Here is a 19,109-nt window from a genome sequence, read left to right as displayed (position 1 = left end):
GTTGTGGCTGTCACTTTTGACAGATTCGTAGCTGGTCCTATTTACACACGATATTTACTAAACAGGATTAACTTTTTAATAGTTTCGTTGCTGTTGCCAATAAAAAATCGATACATTTTGACTACAAACAATCTTGGCACCATTAAAAAATGTGGCAACCCTGCTATTAGGAAGCTCATTACTAACTTTTATAATTCAAAACATATGAAGTCACATAACAAATTGGTTCTTAGAATCTCTTAAGCATACATTTGGAATAGGCTACCTTCTTAACTCAAGTAACATGTGGCAACCCTTGATCTTGATATTGATATTTGATATTTTGATATTTATTGATTAAAAAAAACAGCTGTACATCAAGATTGACTTATAAATAGTACAGGATATAATACAATATTTATTAAGGATAATGCAAGTATGCATACACTATGTTTAAAACAATTGTAGCAAACTATTAATAATTTATTCATTTATTTATGTATTTATTTATTTATTTATATTATTATTTAATAACAATCATTTAAAAAAAAAAACTAAAGTGGCAAGATGAAGAAATTACAATAATTACAAAAAAGTTACCTAGTTACAAAAAAGTTACCTTATTACAAAAAAGTTACCTCAGTTCTGTGACTGGGAAGATTATTCCACAGTCTGACAGCATAAACGAAAAATTGCCTCCGTGATGTCAAACAGACAACCCTGGGGGAGCGCAACAAGGTTAAACGATTAGAAGAGCACTTATCAAGCTTATTAAACAAATAATTTGGAGTCTTGTTAAAAATGAGTTAGTTAGTAGAAGAGAAGCAAAAAACACTGATATTTAAAAAAAAGCTTCCAAGTTGCAATTTAAAAGTTGACGACTTGACGAGCCTGAAACGAAACGTGATCGTATCTTCGGAGGTTGAAAACAAACCGAGCAATGGCAGTGAATGCTACCTTTAGCTTACGAATCCAGTTGGAGTCAGGATGTGCAAATATCTCACACCCATACGTTACTATTGGTATGATAATTGATTTAACCAGCTTTAATTTAACTTGAGGAGACAGAATTGATCTAGTAACAGATAGTCCTCGGAGTGTAGCATAAATTCTGAAGATAACAGTATCGATATGGGTGTCCCACGTTAGCCTACTGTTGAAAGTTATACCTAGGTTTTTTGCATTTGTAACATATTCGATTTGGCAGGCGTTCAAGTAAATGGGAAGAACATTAAGTACAAGTTCATTGCGAGTTGACCAATCGAATATTGAGCATAAATCAATGTTCATTTTTTCTATCGCATCTTCAATCATACCGATAGGAAAGCTTATATATAATTGTAAATCATCAGCGTAAATGTGAAACTGTACATGAAACATAGAGAACAGTAAAGGTCAAGGATAGATCCTTGAGGAACACCTTTATTGACAGGAATAAACGAAGCCATTTTACCTTCACACTATACGGCTTCCATGCGATTAGTCAAGTACGAATAAATAAGATTTTTGATTGTGACAGAAAAATTGAAATAAGTCGTCAGTTTATCACAGAGAAGGCTAGAGTTAACGCAATCGAATGCTTTGGAAAAGTTAAGTAGGGTTATCACAGTTGTATAATTAGAGTCTAAATCTTGTCTTATATCTTCAAAAACTTTTAAAAGGGCTAAGATGAAGCTGTATCCAGATCTAAATCCCGACTGGAGAGGGTTAAGAAGACGTGAATCTTCAATATAATTTTTGATCTGGTTACTTAAGATAGTTTCAAAAACCTTAGATAAAAAGGGAAGGAAAGCTATTGGTCTGTATTCCATTTTCTTTCCTCGTTTAGGGATGGGTATAACTTTAGATTTTTTCCAGGAGGTGGGATGTTGAAAATGTGGGTTATGTGAGGAAGTATGAAAGCAACAAGGATTTTTAAAAAGTCTGGGTGTATGTTTGTCAAGTCCAGTCGATTTGGATTTAATAGAAAATATTGCTTTACCTACTTGATATTCATCTACTGAACAAACAGAAAAAGCATCGACTTGATCGTTTTCCGAAACACTAGATTGTCCAGTTGGGAACTGGATTGGGGGAGTAGAGAACTTTCGATTCAACTCCTCTAAATCAATGTTGTCATCAGAAATAGAAGAATCTCCTCTTAAACCAATACTCTTGACTTCTTTCCAAAAATACTTGGAGGAACGATTTGAGTTGAACATGTTGTTATAAAAGTTGTATTTAGCTGATTTTATTAATTTAGTTACAAGGTTCCGAGATGTTTTGAATTGCCGAGGCATTTCTACGGAGCCAAATCGTTTCCAACGTGGGTATGAAACGTCTCTTGTTTTCAAAGCATTAATGATCTCAAAAGAAAGCCAGGGACAAATACGCGATCTAATTTGAAGAGTTTTAATGGGAACGTAAAAAGGTAAGTAATTGCAAGTCAATAGATGAGCAATCACTAAATAAAGATTCGACATTTATGTTACGAAAATCACGATACTCGAAGTATTGCGGAGATTCGTTTTCAAGATATAAATCAAAAGTTGCAAAAACCAGATCATGATATGAAAACACTGGGACGGATAGCTGACTAAAACATTTAACAAGACTAACATCGCTTACAAGGAAAACATCAAGAAGGAAAGGTACACAGTCAGGCTTAAAATGTGTTGGTTCAAGATTATTCACAAAAGAGAGCCCCAGAGAATTCATTGAAGTCTTAAAACAATTAGAGGATGGTTGAAGGAGTTCGATCAGCTCTGTAAGGTTTTTTAAATCCATTTAACAAAAAAAGACTACTACTCAATGACGGGTGAAACCAGGTCTCAGACACGCAAATAATATCAACTAAGCTATCTTCAAATATCATTTTAAACTCATCGAATTTGTTAACAAGGCTCTGTGCGTTAATGTGGCAAGCCAGCATACCCTCTTAGACAACTATCAATTTTCTGAAAAATGTAATTTTTTTTTCTTAATGTTCTAATTTTTCTATCAGTGTAGTTTCTTTATGTGTACATACCTTCGTACATACTTCTTCTTTCTACTCTCTAAATATTACTTCAACATTGTAAAAGTTAAGCTTTTGTTTTCAGAGAAAAGTAATCAAGACAAAATGCTTCGGTTAGCAATTGTATTCTTCATTTTTTCTGTTATTTTATTTTTGTAAACGAAAAGATAATAAACTCAGTGACGTTACTGTTAGTGAATAAGCTTTTCTGCATTAAGATTTTGTTTAATAAAATACATCATAGTCGTATACTTTGTAGGATATGATGAAAAATTTAGTTTTTCCAACATAAAACAAAGTCGTATAAATTTTAACACAAATATCCTATAGAAAAATACACGTGCTTAACCTAACTTGATGATGATGATGAATTGAATATATGTAGTTTAAATGTCTAGTTTTAATTAATCTATATAAAAATTTCGAGTAGTAGGTTTTATGCATATCTACAATACATTATATACATATATTGAATATTATAATTATTGATGAATTTTATTGATATAAAACTGCCAATGCGATGATGATGATGGGAGGGGGGGGGTTGTGTTTTGTGCTTTTTTGGATGTAACAACTCTTTATTTTATGATGATGATGATGTTCGTTTATGAAAAGGTAAATATATAGTGTGGTTTTTATTAATTACACAATTAATATGCTCATTTATGATGAAAATTAAAATATCGCAGAGTAAACAGCAGCGGTTTGAATGTGGAAAATTATGAAAATAATAAGTTTTCTTTTTTTTATATTTATTATTATTACTATTATTATTCGGCGAATAATGTTATGTTTATTTGTTTTTATTTTTAATAGCTAATTGATGGAATACAAAAAAAAGAGGATTGCATGTATAAGGGTTCTTAAAAGCATTTCGTAGTTAACTCATTTTTCCATTAAAAAAAAAAATATAACTATCACTTTGTTGATTGAAGTGCCCAGAAATCGAAACATTTGCGTTTTAATTTTAATTTTTTAATTCAACAACAAAAACAAACACGTCAAAATGTAAATGGCCTGAACTGAACTTGTAATGGGTGTTTTTTTTAGATGTGTGATTTTCTCAATCGGGCAATACTTCTTTCGGAATTGGTCTTTTTGACAGCTGTCACTTGGCTTACACTCAGTTTGGTTTTTGTTATTTCGTAATAAATAAACTTACTCCTAAACAAAGTTAGAAATGGTAAAAATGTATTACCAAAATACCGGCTTGGCTCGCGCAATGGAACGTATCAATCAACTTATTGAAGAAAACTTTTGCTTAGCTCATTATCTAACGTTCGTTGAAGTTTTTCGGTTTTTGAGAACAAGAACTGTCTTTTTGACAACTACGAAAAACGTCATAATTTATATATTTTAATGCAAACAATTTTATTAAGGAGTCATTGTAAAAAAATTTCAACTCTAAAGGCTTTAAGGAAAATTTAAATCAGAATTGACTTATTTATCAAGTTGTACTATTATTTTGGTGTATTCATGTAATGGCAACTGAGACGATGATGGTGAAAATTGAGCATCGCACTGTAATTACATTTATCACTAAGCAAGGAAAAATTCAAAAAACTATTCATGAAGAGGAAAATGGCTGATTACCAGGGTTCCGCACCTTCATTATCAAATATGCAAAAGTGGACAAGTTAGCTCAAGGAGGCAGAGAGAGCTCCTCCGCTCCGGCTCCCCGGCTACTGCTTGTACAGGAGAAAGCATCAAAGAAGTTGAAACACTTGCTTTTGAGAATGCCCCAATAAAGGTGAAAATGATGGCAGAGATCACCAAGCTTTCAACTGATACCATTCTCACCATTCTTCATGACCATCTTAAGGTCTTAAGGCCACTTCAAGGTGGGTGCCACGAATGCTTACAGCGCCTCAGAAAAAAGTGAGAATCGCATGCAGTAGATAGCTTTTGAAGATGTGAAGTGAGAACGCGGACGGTGTTATGGATCGAATTGGGAGCGAAACATGGGTTCACCACTATGGAAGCAAACAAGAGTCCAAGCAATGGCATAAAAATGAACAGACCCCCCGAAGAAGTTCAAAGTCACTCCTTCTGCCGGTAGGGTCATGGCCACAGTTTTTGGGACTCAAAGGGAATCTTGCTTATTAAGTAAAAAAAATCAACGCCACAACCTACGCTTACACTTTGCATAGTTTTGCGTGAGAAACATAAAAAGAAAAGTCGGGGAAAACTCGTAGCGGTTGTGTTGCTTTCTCGTCTCAACGCTCCTGTTCACACGGCGCGAGTTTCCAAGACTGCTGCGCGAAATTATGGTTTCAAAACCCACCCTACAGTGCAGACATTGTCCCTAGTGGTTATTTTCTGTTTCCAGGTTTGAAAAATTTGTCCGAGGAAAAAGATTTTCGGAGGATGAAGAACTCAATTCGGCAATAAATGGGTATTCTGCAGAGAAAAATGTATTTTTTTGAGGGTTTAAACAAATTTTAACTCAAGATATAACAAATGCATTGATGTAAGGGAAGATTATATTGAAAAATAAAAACAATTTAAATTGAATTCGCATTTTTCTTCATATCGATACCGAGAATATAATATATTAAACGCCCCTCGCATATATGGTGGCTGCTAGTAAGCAAATCAACAACGTCTATTTGGATACGGCTTTGCCATTAGAGCCAGACTTAGGCAACAAGGTTTGAGCTGTAGGTGCATCAAAAGCTCCATTATCATCAAAAAGCGCAATTCTCAATAAGGCTAAATATTGCAAAATCAGCCTAATATGAGGACACGCCTTCACAAAAAAGAAGAATAACAACACCAAGGATATGTTCTCTGTGGTCTTGGACAAAACATATGAGCAATATTATAATTGCCTTGGAAGATTTTAATGTAAAGCTAGAGAGGGCGAAGACATCTTTGGTGGAATAATTATGATAAATAGCACGCACGACAATACTCTCGTTAAGGGATAGAAGCTCATCGATTTTGATGCGGGACGAAACGTCATGGTAGCCAGTACTGGCTTTCCACTCCTCAACATCCACAAAGTAACTTGGAATTCTCCAGATCAATCTAACATTAACCAAATTGACCCTATTGCCAACGCCAATGGACACACTTCGAGCATTTTGGATATCCGAACTAAAATAGACTCGGATCACTATTTAATTGTACCCAAGGTACTCGTAGCACTTCGGATTTCAAAACCTTAAGCAAAACAAGGAGATGCTGGGAGCAGATACAACGTCAAACGTCTACAATTACAAGAGATCGTCAAAATCCTTCTCCGACCGAGTCACAAGTAATCCCTTCCGAAGTTCTCTGTCACCATCACAATGCATCATGAAGCTGTGAAAACATTGCAAAGATAAAATCAGAGAAGCCGCCTCTAACGTGCTGGTTTTCATACAGCCAACAACAAGTTAACCCTGGTTTGATGAGGAATGTCGGCAAGCAAATGCAGCCAAAAAACATGTACATAAAGACGAGAGCCGCTGAGAGCAGAATGAAACATAGATTTCTAAAGCAGGTCCTTATCACTGTGCCTTCAAACGACTAGAAAGTCCTTATCACTGTGCCTTCAAACGTTCAAAAGTCTGCCCAATTACTTGCTTACGCTGATGACATTGACATCATCCGAAAACTTCAACGTGATGTCAATGTGGCTTTTGTGAGTACAGAAGCGGCAAAAATGGTTTAAGCGGTCAATGAGGGCAAAACAAAGCACATGCTGACATCAAGAAAGGAATAGGAATCGGAGGGTTGCAGCAAGTTTTTGAATTGAAGGAATCGATGAAGGTATTATAAACAATTCTATTTCCCCTAAGAACATTTAAAAAAGCGTCTTTGCTTAATCTAAAATTACAATGAAAGCTTAAAAGAGGAAATCAAGAATTTACTTTATTTATCGAAACAATTCACCATAATTTTCACACACTTACATTGTTTCAGATAAATCCAATATATTTGGTTTGTCTCGCAAAATTCGTCTCCATATTTTTTCTCTTGAATTTTACTTCCTTTTTTCACTAAAAATTTCCAATAATATTGCATCCATCTTCAAAACAACAAAAAATTTACTTCATAAAAAAAGATAAAAATGAATGATCCTTCAGTTCTCACAGTTCGAAGCAAATTTTGAAGTTTCGAAGATCGAATTGAAGAACATGCAATTTCATTTAATGTAAAATTGAAAAGTGATTTCACTTGGATCGAAATTCGGAACATTGAGATCAAACGAAAAATTACTTTTGCTAACCGCTGGTTCTTTTAGGCCTACAAAGCAATCGCTATATAAGACCATCATCGTCCCCAGCCTGCTAAAATGTGCAGAAGCATAGACATTACCAAAAGCCGATTTAGTTTTATTCAATAAATTGCAGGAACAATAGTATTAGAAGTCGTTCGAAATAATCTTTTGAATTTCAAATCTGATATCCACAAAATAAACGCTGGCGTGCCACAGGGCTCCGTTTTGTCTCCGACTCTCTTCCTTATATTGATTTTTTGTCTGAAACTTCTTACCGAATAAATTGTTTTGCTGATGACAGTACTCCCTGCTTTTCATATTCGTTTTTAAATTCTCATCATTGTTCTTCGGATGTGGACTACCAACGGCAGAGTATGATAAGCTCATTAAATTCTGATCTTGGCAGCATTGTCCAATGGGGAATCAAAAACCGTGTAGAATTTAATGCTTCGAAAACTCAATGCTGTCTACTGTCTAAAAAAAGTAAACCATCCCCCAATGCCACTATCCATGAGTGGTACTTTCATCGACGAGACCGAACAGCTATCAGTCCTAGGTATGTGCATTACAAACCACTTGTTGTGGAGTGATCACATATTTGACATCGCCAAAAATGCTGCCAAGTGTTTAGGTTTTCTCAGAAGATACAAGAAGTTTTTTAACCCTTCTGAACTCGAGTATAACTCTCATATTTGGGCAGCAGCCCCAATAACATACTTGAGTCTTCTGGATAGAATTGAAAAAAAGAGCTCTATACGAGATCGTTCTCTCACCGAGATATTTGCTTCTCTTGAACACCGCCACAAGGTCTCATGCCTATCATTATTTTTATAAACAATTCTCTAGCTAGCAGCATTCTTCCCCTTAGACAATTCAACCGTTATACCCGTACTGCTAGGAATGCCCATCAATTTACCCTTGAAAATTAAAGAATAATTTTTAAATTTTGGAGGTAATTGCAATGGGAAAGCGATTCTTGAGCTTTGGAAGCTTAAAATGTCCTATATAACAATTTTATCTCAAATGAACTGTTCTGTAAAGATAGTTTTCAATGCAATTAAGCATTTTCAAAACTTCGGGACTGCTGAAAATGTATTTCTTAAAAATTGATCGGGCAATAAGTAGGCTGGCCAAAAAAGACCCAAAAATAAGCTCAACGGAGGATACTCAGATAGACTTAACTTAAGTTTCTCCTTTCGTCTACCCGATTATTGTAGCGTGTTTCAAGCTGAAATCCTGGCTATAAAAGAAGTCCTATCCTGGCTTAGAGAAAACTTCAACATTCACCTTTTCTGGGTGCCGGGCCATAGAGACATTCCAGGAAATTGCAAAGCTGACGAACTTGCAAAAGGCGGAACAACTTTACCTCTGCTGGCTCACAATGCTATCATAGGTATCTCCTTAGCTACATGTAAACTCATGCTAAAGCAAGATACCATAGAGAAAACAAACTTGTTTAATGTTTAATGAAAAAACAAATTTGGCCTAATCTTAGGGCCAAGCGCTCAAAACAATAAATCTCTCTGAGTAGATTGCACATAAGCTAAGTTATAGGTGTCCTGACTGGGCACTGCTTAATAGGAAGGCATTCTATTCGACTTGGGGGAGGAGGAGGAGGAGGAGGAGGAGGAGGAGGAGGAGGAGGAGGAGGAGGAGGAGGAGGAGGAGGAGGAGGAGGAGGAGGAGGAGGAGGAGGAGGAGGAGGAGGAGGAGGAGGAGGAGGAGGAGGAGGAGGAGGAGGAGGAGGAGGAGGAGGAGGAGGAGGAGGAGGAGGAGGACCGAAACCAGCGATCTAAAAAATTCTGAAAATTATTTGTCTCCTACGCTTTATTCGGAGCTCTAATTGGTTCGACGAGTTAAGCTGATCAACTGATCCATGTGGTATCACAACGGACCATACTTTGGTCTAAGTGTGTTGGACTTCCCAACCAACAGCCAATTTAACCTAACCTAACTTAAGCTCCACAGAGATACAACGGCAACTCTCGATTGCATTCGATGTCCCGAATCCCGATAGGCCCACCTACAATAAGAAGAAGATTGGTGGAAGTTGAGTTACATGGTCGTATTTCTCGAAAGAAACCATTAGTAACCGAGAGGCAATGTAAACTAAGAATAGAGTTCACAAGATCACACGCCAACTGGACAATAAACGAATGGAAGTACATAGTGTGGAGTGACGAAACTAAAATATATAGGATGGGCCAAGATGGTGCACAATATGTCCGATGGCCAGAAGGAACAGCGTTCCACCCTAAATATGTTTTGCCAGTATTGTTTCTCGTGGTGTTGAGTTGGCCCAATTCATCAAATCGATGGAACGCTGACAGCCGTTAAATACAATGACATTCTTAAGGAACGATTAGTGGATTAGGCCGAGCAAAACATGCCAGTGATATAAAAGTTTCAGCAAGACAAGACCCCAAGCACACTGCTGGAATTACGAAACAGTTCTTTAGGGACCAATCGATAACAGTTCTGTAATGGGCATCATCAAGCGCAGACTTAAATCCTATAGGGCATCTTTGGGCCGATGTTAAAAATGCTGTTGCTCTCAAAAATAACACCAAAAATGATGTTCTTTTTACGAATATCGAAGCTGCTTGGAAGGCTATACCCGTAGAGAAGTGCAGGCTGCTTATTTCATCAATGGAACGAAGATGTCGGGAAGTTTTGAATCAAAAAGGCTTAGCAACAAAGTATTAAAGATAAATGTAAGGTAAATGATATTATAAAGTTATAAATTTTATAATGAGATATGATTTTTATCTTTGTTTTTAATTAGTTGTCCAATAAAAGCTGTGTTTTTCGCAGAAACTGTCATATGAAATAATTGTTATGTTTGGGAAACAAAAAAAAAAAAAAAAAGAGGCTGGGATGCGACCCACTCTGATAACCTCCTATCTCGCCTGTCTATTTGTCTTGCTTAAAAGTTAGTCTATATGTACTCGTATCAATTTTTACCAAATTTGCGCACTATTTTTTGTAGATTTTATTTTTTATGAAAAAACGGACTGTTGGATTTTTATATAAAAATTACTGAATATCGAAAACAATATTTTCTGTGAAATAAAATAAGTTGCAACCCAATATTTTTAATTTTTGAAAAGCTAATTGAGTCGAAAAACTTTTTTACCAAGTTTTACTATTGTTTTTTTTTAGAATTTTATTTTTTGTAAAAAAAACTGTCAATTCAATTTTTTTCAAAATTTTACTGAATGTTAACAACAATATTTTTTGAAAGATAAAAGTAGTTTAAAGCCAATATCTACAATTTTCGAAAAGATATTTAAGTCGAAAATCAATTTTTACCAACTTGTATACATTTTTGTTAGGTTTTTATTTTTTGTAAAAAAAACTGTCAATTCGATTTTTCTCAAAATTTGTCCTAATGTTGAAAACAATATCTATTATAAGTAAAAATTAGTTAGAAGCTATTATCTCAATTTTCCGAAAAGATATTTCAGTCGAAAATCATTTGTTACGAACTTTTGTTAATTTTTTCGGCTTTTAATTTTTTTGTAAAAAAAAAACTGTCAATTCGATTTTTTTTCAAAATTTTATCGAATGTTGGCAACAATATTTTTTGAAAGATAAAAGTAAATTAAAGCCAATATCTCAAAGTTTTAAAAAGATGTTTGAGTCGAAAATCAATTTTCACCAACTTTTATTAATTTTTTGTTTGAGTTTTTATTTTTTGTACAAAAACTGTCAATTCGATTTTTCTCAAAATTTTTCAAGATGTCAAAAACAATATTTCTTATAAGATAGAATAAGTTTGAAGCCTAAATTTCAAGTTTTTGAAAAGATATTTGAATCGATATTCAATTTTTACCAATTCTGAGTAATGTTTTTTTCAGATTTTTATTATTTATAAGAAAAACTGTCAATTCGATTTTTCTCAAAATTTTATCAGATGTCAAAAGCATTATTCTTCGTTACACAAAATTGTTTTGGAGATGAAATCATATTTTAGTCGTAAAATTTTGGAGGTGACAAATTTTTGTTTCAGTTATTTTGATTTATAAAAAAACCGTTAAATGGATTTTTTTTCAAAAAATATACTTTTTTGATATCACGTTACAGTTTATTATATAAAATTGAATTTAAGTCTCTACCGTTTTTGGTTCGTAAGATATTTAGGGTTAACCAACATTTTCACTTTTTTTTCAGACTCCTATGGTAAAAAAACCACCACGCAATTTTCTTGAGAGCCCTTTCTGCATCTTTCTGCCTTATTATCTGTATAACAAAATTTATTTGAAGTTGATATCTCTTCTGGTTCTTGAGCTATGGACGACGAAAAAAACTTCGCGAACGTACGGACGCACAAACGTACGTACACACGCACGCACAGACATCTTTCTAAAAATGTTTTATTTCGACTCTAGGGACCTTGAAACGTCGAAAAATGTCAAAATTTTCAATTTGACAAATCGGACCCATTACAATAACTTCCTATGGGAAGTTAATAAATACAGATACTGCTTTAAAAGTGAATTGAATATGTGTTTTTAATTAGTTGTCTACAGCTGTACACTGCCAATCACTAGGATGAGGCCACATATTTTTCAACCGATTTTCGGTCCGATACCTGTTGGAATTTGTTTAACACGGAAAATTTTACTACATGAGAGTAGGTACATATTTTCTTAAAACAAAGTGATACAATTATAGGGTTAATTAGAAAAGACCGTTGGAATTTCCCTACATTAATGAATGAGCTACCTAAAAAGGATATAAAAAAGTGAGTCACTAGGATGAGGCCATTGCGAATATTTCGTTGTAGAAGTTCGGATCAGCAATTTTTTTTTCAAAATTTGGGTTACAATATTTAAGAACGTTTTACGAATAACTATTTTTATTAAATTTCAACTACAAATGGGTCCCGGAAAGACGTTGACAGTAGCAGAAAGAGGACAAATCGATACTTTCAAGGAAATGGGACTCTCAAGCCGAGAAATAGCAAGGAAGCTGAACAGAAGTAAGACAGTTGTAAACAACTATCTTGCTGATCCTCAAAACTATGGAAAAAACCAAAAAGGACGCACAGCCCAAGCAACAACATCCCGAGAAAAGCGGTTAATTTTACGTATTGCTTCAAACTCTACTCAATCAGCTACTAAAATAAGGTCCAAAAACGGAGTATCAGCCAGTATTTCGACATTCCGAAGGATAATAAGAAAAGATGGTACTGTCCAGAGAAGAAAACTCAAAAAGAAACCTCTAAAGCAAGTACACAAGGAGCTGCGAATGAACTTTGCAACAGAACATGTCTCTTGGAGCAGTCAATGGAAACGAGTCGTCTTTTCGGTTGAAAAAAAGTTTAGCCTTGACGGCCCCGATGGTTACAACTTTTATTTCCATGATTTAAGAAAAGAGGAACTAATTTTGGGAAGACATCACAGCCGTATATCAGGTGTTATGGTGTGGGGAGCTATCACCTACTATGGCAAAATCGAATTGTAGTTTCTTTCTCTAACAATGAACGGAAACAGCTACAAATACTTGTTGGAACGCTCATTTCCGAAGATGAAAAATATTTTTGGACCTCTGCCTTGGATTTTCCAACAAGACAATGCCCCCATCCACACTTCCAAGGTTGTCAAAAGCTGGATTTTATCAGAAAACGTAGAGCTTTTGCCATGGCCACCCTATTCACCGGACTTGAACATAATCGAAAACGTATGGGCATGGCTATCTCGAAAAGTTTATGAAGGCGGTAGACAATTTGAAGACAAGGACAAAAACTGTAAACATTTCTTTCATTTTTTTGATATTTTATAATATTTTTCATGTGGCCTCATCCAAGTGACGCACTTTTTCATACTGTTTTTAAGTAGCTCTTTAATTAATGTAGGGAAATTCCAACTGTTTTTTCTATTTAACCCCTTAATTTTATTACTTTTTTTAAAGAAAATATCTACCTACTCAAATGTAGTAAATTTTTATTGGTACGAAATTTCCAGCAGGTATAAAGAACGAAAATCGGTTGAAAAATATGTGGCCTCATCCTAGTGATTGGCAGTGTATATCATTTTGTTGTTTCTAGAAAGGCCTTAAATTGGAGCGAGAAAAAGCTCAACGGATCTGCTAATAATATACAATTTTCACTACTTTCGAAACTGGAAAAATGAATGACCCTATATTATTTTAATTAACCTCAATTGTTCAATAATATTCCAATGAATACGCTGAAGAAAACACTATCCTTTTAATGCTGTGCCTGGACTTAATGGTATCAATAACAACACTATTCATATTAAAAACAAACACAACAAAATTATGTTGACTAATAAATTAAAAAAGAACTTACTAATTGTCCTTCCTACTTTCATGGCTTAATAATTCATACTTAAAATCAATTCATTAAGTTTCAATTGTGTAAATTTACAATCAATTTTATTTTTATTTCTTTTCCCTTTTTTTTTGTTTAATTCATCTTTGTTTACTCAAATAATTCACGGGAAAAATGATGGCAAACAATTTCATCACAATAAAAATTACTATAAACTATACAGGATGAAACACTATATTAAAGAGCAAATAAACTTCCCATTTAAATGAGTAATCTTCAATTAAGAAAAACAAAGCGACACTTAATTGCAGGATTCACTTAAAGTTGATGATAAAGAAGAAAAAAAAAATAGAAACAAAATGAGAATAAGAAAAAAGAAAACAATTAACTGACTCAACAAAAGAATTTTATTATTAGAGGCAATGAAAGGTTATGCTTCCGATAAATTTAATCGAAACTGGTAAAAGGTGATTTCTATTGGATGAGAGGGGATTTTGTATTGTTGACATTGTTTTATTTCTTTTTTATAACTTTCGAGGATTCTATAAAGTTTCAAAGATACCGACTTTCACACGATAAGGTCGTATTTTATTTTGTTTTAAATAAAACTAAGGTTTTTTCTAATGGACTATTACTTGAGTTGATTTGTTTTAATTTATGAGCAATAACAATTTCACAGATCAATTAATAAAATCTTATTAAAAAAAGAGTACCAATTTAAAAAAGCTAAGATTTAACTATCATTTAATTAATATTTATTCATCCTACAATATAATTTAGCGGAAAATAGCAAAAATGCATTTTTTTATTTTGCAATAAAATTCAAATTGCATAATAAAATATGTTGAAATTCAATTAACCGGAGCAACCTATACACAATATTGCTTTAAATAAAATATTCTTGACCCACCATACATCATTCAATCGTAGTCATTTCAATTAAATATAAACAATAACAATTAAGTCATTCAATTAAAAATTACTTTATTCGACTATGCTAATAACCAAATAAAAAGTACAGTCAAACCCAAATATGAGTCTCAAAAAAGAGAAGTTTTACGACTTCTTTAACGTAGTCTGTTTGTATTACGATGTCAAAGTCGTACTCGGTGATTTTAATGGCTGAAACACAAACACGCTTCAGCTTCGTCTGCGTTACGTTGGTCCTGCTTCGAGGTTGGTCTGAATGACACTTCCAAAATGACAGTTCTAAGATGGCACTTCTGTCATTAGCAGCTGTTATTTTTTCTCAAAATAAAAAAAATATGAGTTTTGAAATCGAACAAAATTAATTTATCGCGGAATGGGAATCCCTCCAAAAGCAAATTTATTTTGTTTGTTGAGTTTTTTACAGCTGTTGAGCTGTCAGACAAAGCAAATGTTCAGTCACGTAACATTATGTTATTTCATTACGATTGTCGAATGAAAAGTGAGATCGAAGCTTCATTGTGATAATATGCATAAAATTCATATTGCCGAACTCGTAAACTTCAGGCGAAATCAAAGCTAAAGCGTGTTTGTGTTTCAGTCATAATCCTTATGTAGGGAAGGAACATATTTATGGCGGATAAGTTGGACAGCATCCACGAAACAACGACAAAAGACAATGGATTCCGACTAATCGAATTTGCTGCAACTCGTAATACGGTGATAGGTAGCACTAGGTTTCCCAGAGGAAGAATACTCACAGCAACCTAGCGTAGCGATCTCCAAATTGCTTATCGGCACAAAGCACGTATCTAAGATCTTGGGCGTGCGAACCTTCCGGGATGCAAACATTTACTCTGACCACATTCTTGTTGTGACAAAGTTCAGAGCCCATGTTAGGTTAGGTTAGGTTAAAGTGGCTGTCCATGATGGAAACTAAGCTCAATGGAACCAGTTTGAGTCTCTTACGAAACGTGAGAGGCTGATTATGCTGATATGATTTAGATCGTTAAAAAAGAATTCTCCTAGGTAATTCTTGCGTTTTCGAGCTAGAGCAGGGCATATACAGAGAAGGTGAAGAATTGTTTCGCCTGTTCCTCGTCCATACAGCTTCTGCAAAAGTCATTTGAGAATACGCGTAGCTGCGTGGCGTGCTTTGCTATTAGACAGTGTCCGGTTATGACACCTATTTTCGAGCTTATATGCGATCTGCTAAGAGATAGCAAGTACCTTGAACGTTCTGAATCTAGTGTTGGCCAGATATTTATTGTGACCTGACCACAGGTTCCACTTGGTATTTGCCTTCTTCATAGCGACTTGCTTTAGCAACAATGCGATTGGTATGCCAGTATGTGCCAAACGTGGTAGGATGGGCTGTACTGTACCGTTCCTGGCGAGTTCATCTGCCTTACAGATACCTGGAATGTCTCTATGGCCCGGCACCCAGCAAAGGTGAGATAATAGACAGTTAGAGATGATAGACAGTTATGGACTGTTATAGAGTTTGTAGAGACAGAGTAAAGAGATTTGATAGCGGCCTGACTATCTGAGAAAATACGGATATCAGATGTTGATGTTACGTTTTCGTTAAGCCAGGACAAGACTTCTTTTATCCCAGAAAGATCTGGGAGGTATAGAAATCTGGAAGTTTCTGTCGAATTGCAGTTGAGGGATGGTGTAGTCTGTGTGCTTTTGAATTGATTCTAAAAATCAAAGAATTACGGAGTCGCCAATGTTGTTGTTAGTCCACTGCGACGAAGCTTTGAAGCGAATAGCAGAGCTTGCAGCTATTTGTTTGCTTAATATGTCAAGAGGTGTTAGATAGAGTAAGGTGTCCAGTGCCGCAGATGGAGTCGTGCGAAGCGATCCGCTTATACATACATATACAAGCTGAACGTTGGACTTTATTTAGCTTAACCCTGTTTATACTCTTTTCTAAAGCAGTCCACCATACTCCCACACTGTACGTTAAAATCTGTCTGATTACGGATGTGTATAGCCAATGCGTGATTTTGGGTTGTAAGCCTCATTTATTACCAATAGCTTTTTTGCAACAAAAGAGAGCTAGAGTAGCTTTTTTGACTCTTTCCTGTACGTTGCGTTTCCAATTTAGTTTTTTATCTAAGACAAGACTCAGCTTCTTAGCCTCGTCTGAGAATTTTAATTGGATTCTTTTAATATAGGGAGGGTTGACAAATGGAATTTTGTATCTCCTCGAAAATAAGGCTAAATCGGTTTTGTGTGGGTTAACACCCAGTCCACACCGATCAGCCCAAAGTATTAGTCTGTCTAAGGCATTTTGTAAGAGTTCTTTTAAGCATCTTGCTTTCCTTCAACTGCTATAGCAACGTCGTCCGCATAAGCTATCACTCTGAAATTCTCCGCATCCAGACTAGTTAGGATTTCATTTGCCACTAGGTTCCAGAGGAGTGGGGATAGAAATCCACCTTACTGTGTCCCTCTATTAACGAATCGTCTGCCAGAAGAATTGCCCAGTTTTGAGTTGAGTATTCTGCTAATCAGTATTAAATGAATTAACTCCCGAAGCGAACTCTCTAAATTGAGAGATGTTAGTGCAGATGTGATTGCAGATCCCAACTGTTAAACGAAAAGAAAGTAAAGACCGCCAAGAAGAAGAAATTCAAAACTATGTGCCTTGAAAATGCTTCAACACAAAATAAAAGCAGCTTGAGAGAAGTACTGTGAAAAGAAAAGAAAAAACCTACGTAGAAAGAAAGCAGGAGTCCAGCTTTGGTACAAATACACGGCATCTGGTAATAGAACCGGCAAGCAGGCTTTTCGAAACAGCGAAAGTAATCTAAGCACAGGTAATTAAGACTTTTTAAGCAGTACTTCCAGCAGCTGCTAAATAGGCATGTAGACGAAAGAGACATGAGAACAGTCAATGGAAGCCCAAACACAATGCCCAGTAATGAAGAGGTTAAGAAAACCATCCACAAGGTTAAAACAACAAATCCGACGGCTCGTATGGCCTACTTGCGAAACTTTTTAGACATAGAGGTGATATCCTGGTAGTGTGCATGAACCAGTTTATCAACCAAGGGTGGGAAAAGGAAAGTATGAGCGATGACTGGTCAAATATCCCAAGCGACAAAAAAGGCGTTCATATGTCCTGCAAATATTAAAGAGGCATATTTCTGCTCAATGTAGCCTACAAGATCTTATATAAAGTACTATGTAAACGTTCTAAAACTTTCTGCAACACTATCATCGGCACGTACCAGTTTGGCTTTAGGCCGGGCAGATCAATAGATCAAATATTCACTTTAAAGCAAATCCTGGAAAAGACTAACGAATTTCAAATCGAGTACTTCAAAATAGCATATGATGGCATAAGTTGCTAAAAGCTTTTATTAGCGATGTCTGAACTCGGCATCCTGAAAAATTGTTCCAGCTATGCCGCATAACATTACAAAATAAGCTGTGCAATATGCAAATGGGTAACAACTCATCTGTGCTATTCCAGACATGTGCAGGGTTCATTCAAGAAGATGCGCTATTGTGGTTTCTTCACAATTCCTTGGCTATGCGGACGACATCAATATTTTCGGCCAATCCAAACGATCTGTTCTAGAAGCATTTTCAGCTATGGATGAATAGGCCAAATGCGTTTATTTGCAGCACTTCACGAATGTGGAAAGTTTTACCCTGGTCAACATGTTCCTAACTAACTACTATTCTTCACAAAAATTAATATAAAAGGTTTTTCAATAATGGCGTGTAGATGTTGAAGGGGAATGGAATGGCGTTTGCTGTATGATATATTATAGATATCATCGTTGTTGACGCCTCACTAACGTCGTTTTTGAAAAAAAAAAGCGAACCAATGAAGCAACCTGCCCAAAATCCACACCAAACGGTAACTTTTTGTGAATGCATTAACACCTGGTGAACCTCGCGTGGGTACGGTACCTACTTTTGCTTGTTAACCCAGCCATTCATCAAAAATGCATATCGTCACAAATTTTTTTTCGGCCATAATTGGGGTCCTCTTCCAAACGATTCGAAGCCCAGTCAGCGAACAAACAGAGTTGTTTGTGGTTACGAACTTTGAGCTCCTAAGTCACTTGGTTCTTGTACAGGTGTAGTTAAAAGTCCCGACGCAAAATTCGCCAAGTTGAAGTCTGCGAAAGGCCGAGTTCCTGTGAACGGCGAGGAATAGACTGCCTCGGGTTCTGCTGTACACTTTCACGGTCGCGGCGATATTCTCGGCCGATCTTGCGTTCCTTGAACGTACGGGTGTTGGCTGATTTTTTACTGAAACCGGTCGTCTCGAATTTGGCCACCAAACCTAACCTTGAAAAGTCGACTGTGAAGGGCGACCACGTCTACCGTAAAATTGTGGCAATGCACGTAACGTTTGCGATAACGAACGCTCATTTTGATAATAAAGTTTTATCATTTGAACGCGCTGTTCAATCGTGTAACTTGCCATGATGATTTGGCTTAAACTATTGAATAATAAACAAAAGATTTGACAGATGTCACCAACACAAAATAACCACCTGCACGGGGCTCCAAAATCTACCCGCTCCAATTGAAAAACCCTTTACGTTACTTAAAATTTTAAATTCTACTTGCCATGATGATTTGGCTTAAACTATTGAATAATAAACAAAAGATTTGACAGATGTCACCAAAACAAAATGACCACCAGAGGGCGCCAATATTTACCTGCTTCA

Source organism: Eupeodes corollae, chromosome 1 (genome assembly GCF_945859685.1).
Source record: "Eupeodes corollae chromosome 1, idEupCoro1.1, whole genome shotgun sequence".
NCBI classification, from domain to species: Eukaryota; Metazoa; Arthropoda; class Insecta; order Diptera; family Syrphidae; genus Eupeodes; species Eupeodes corollae.
The sequence above is the reverse complement of the archived record's forward strand: the minus strand, read 5'-3'. Positions refer to the sequence as shown.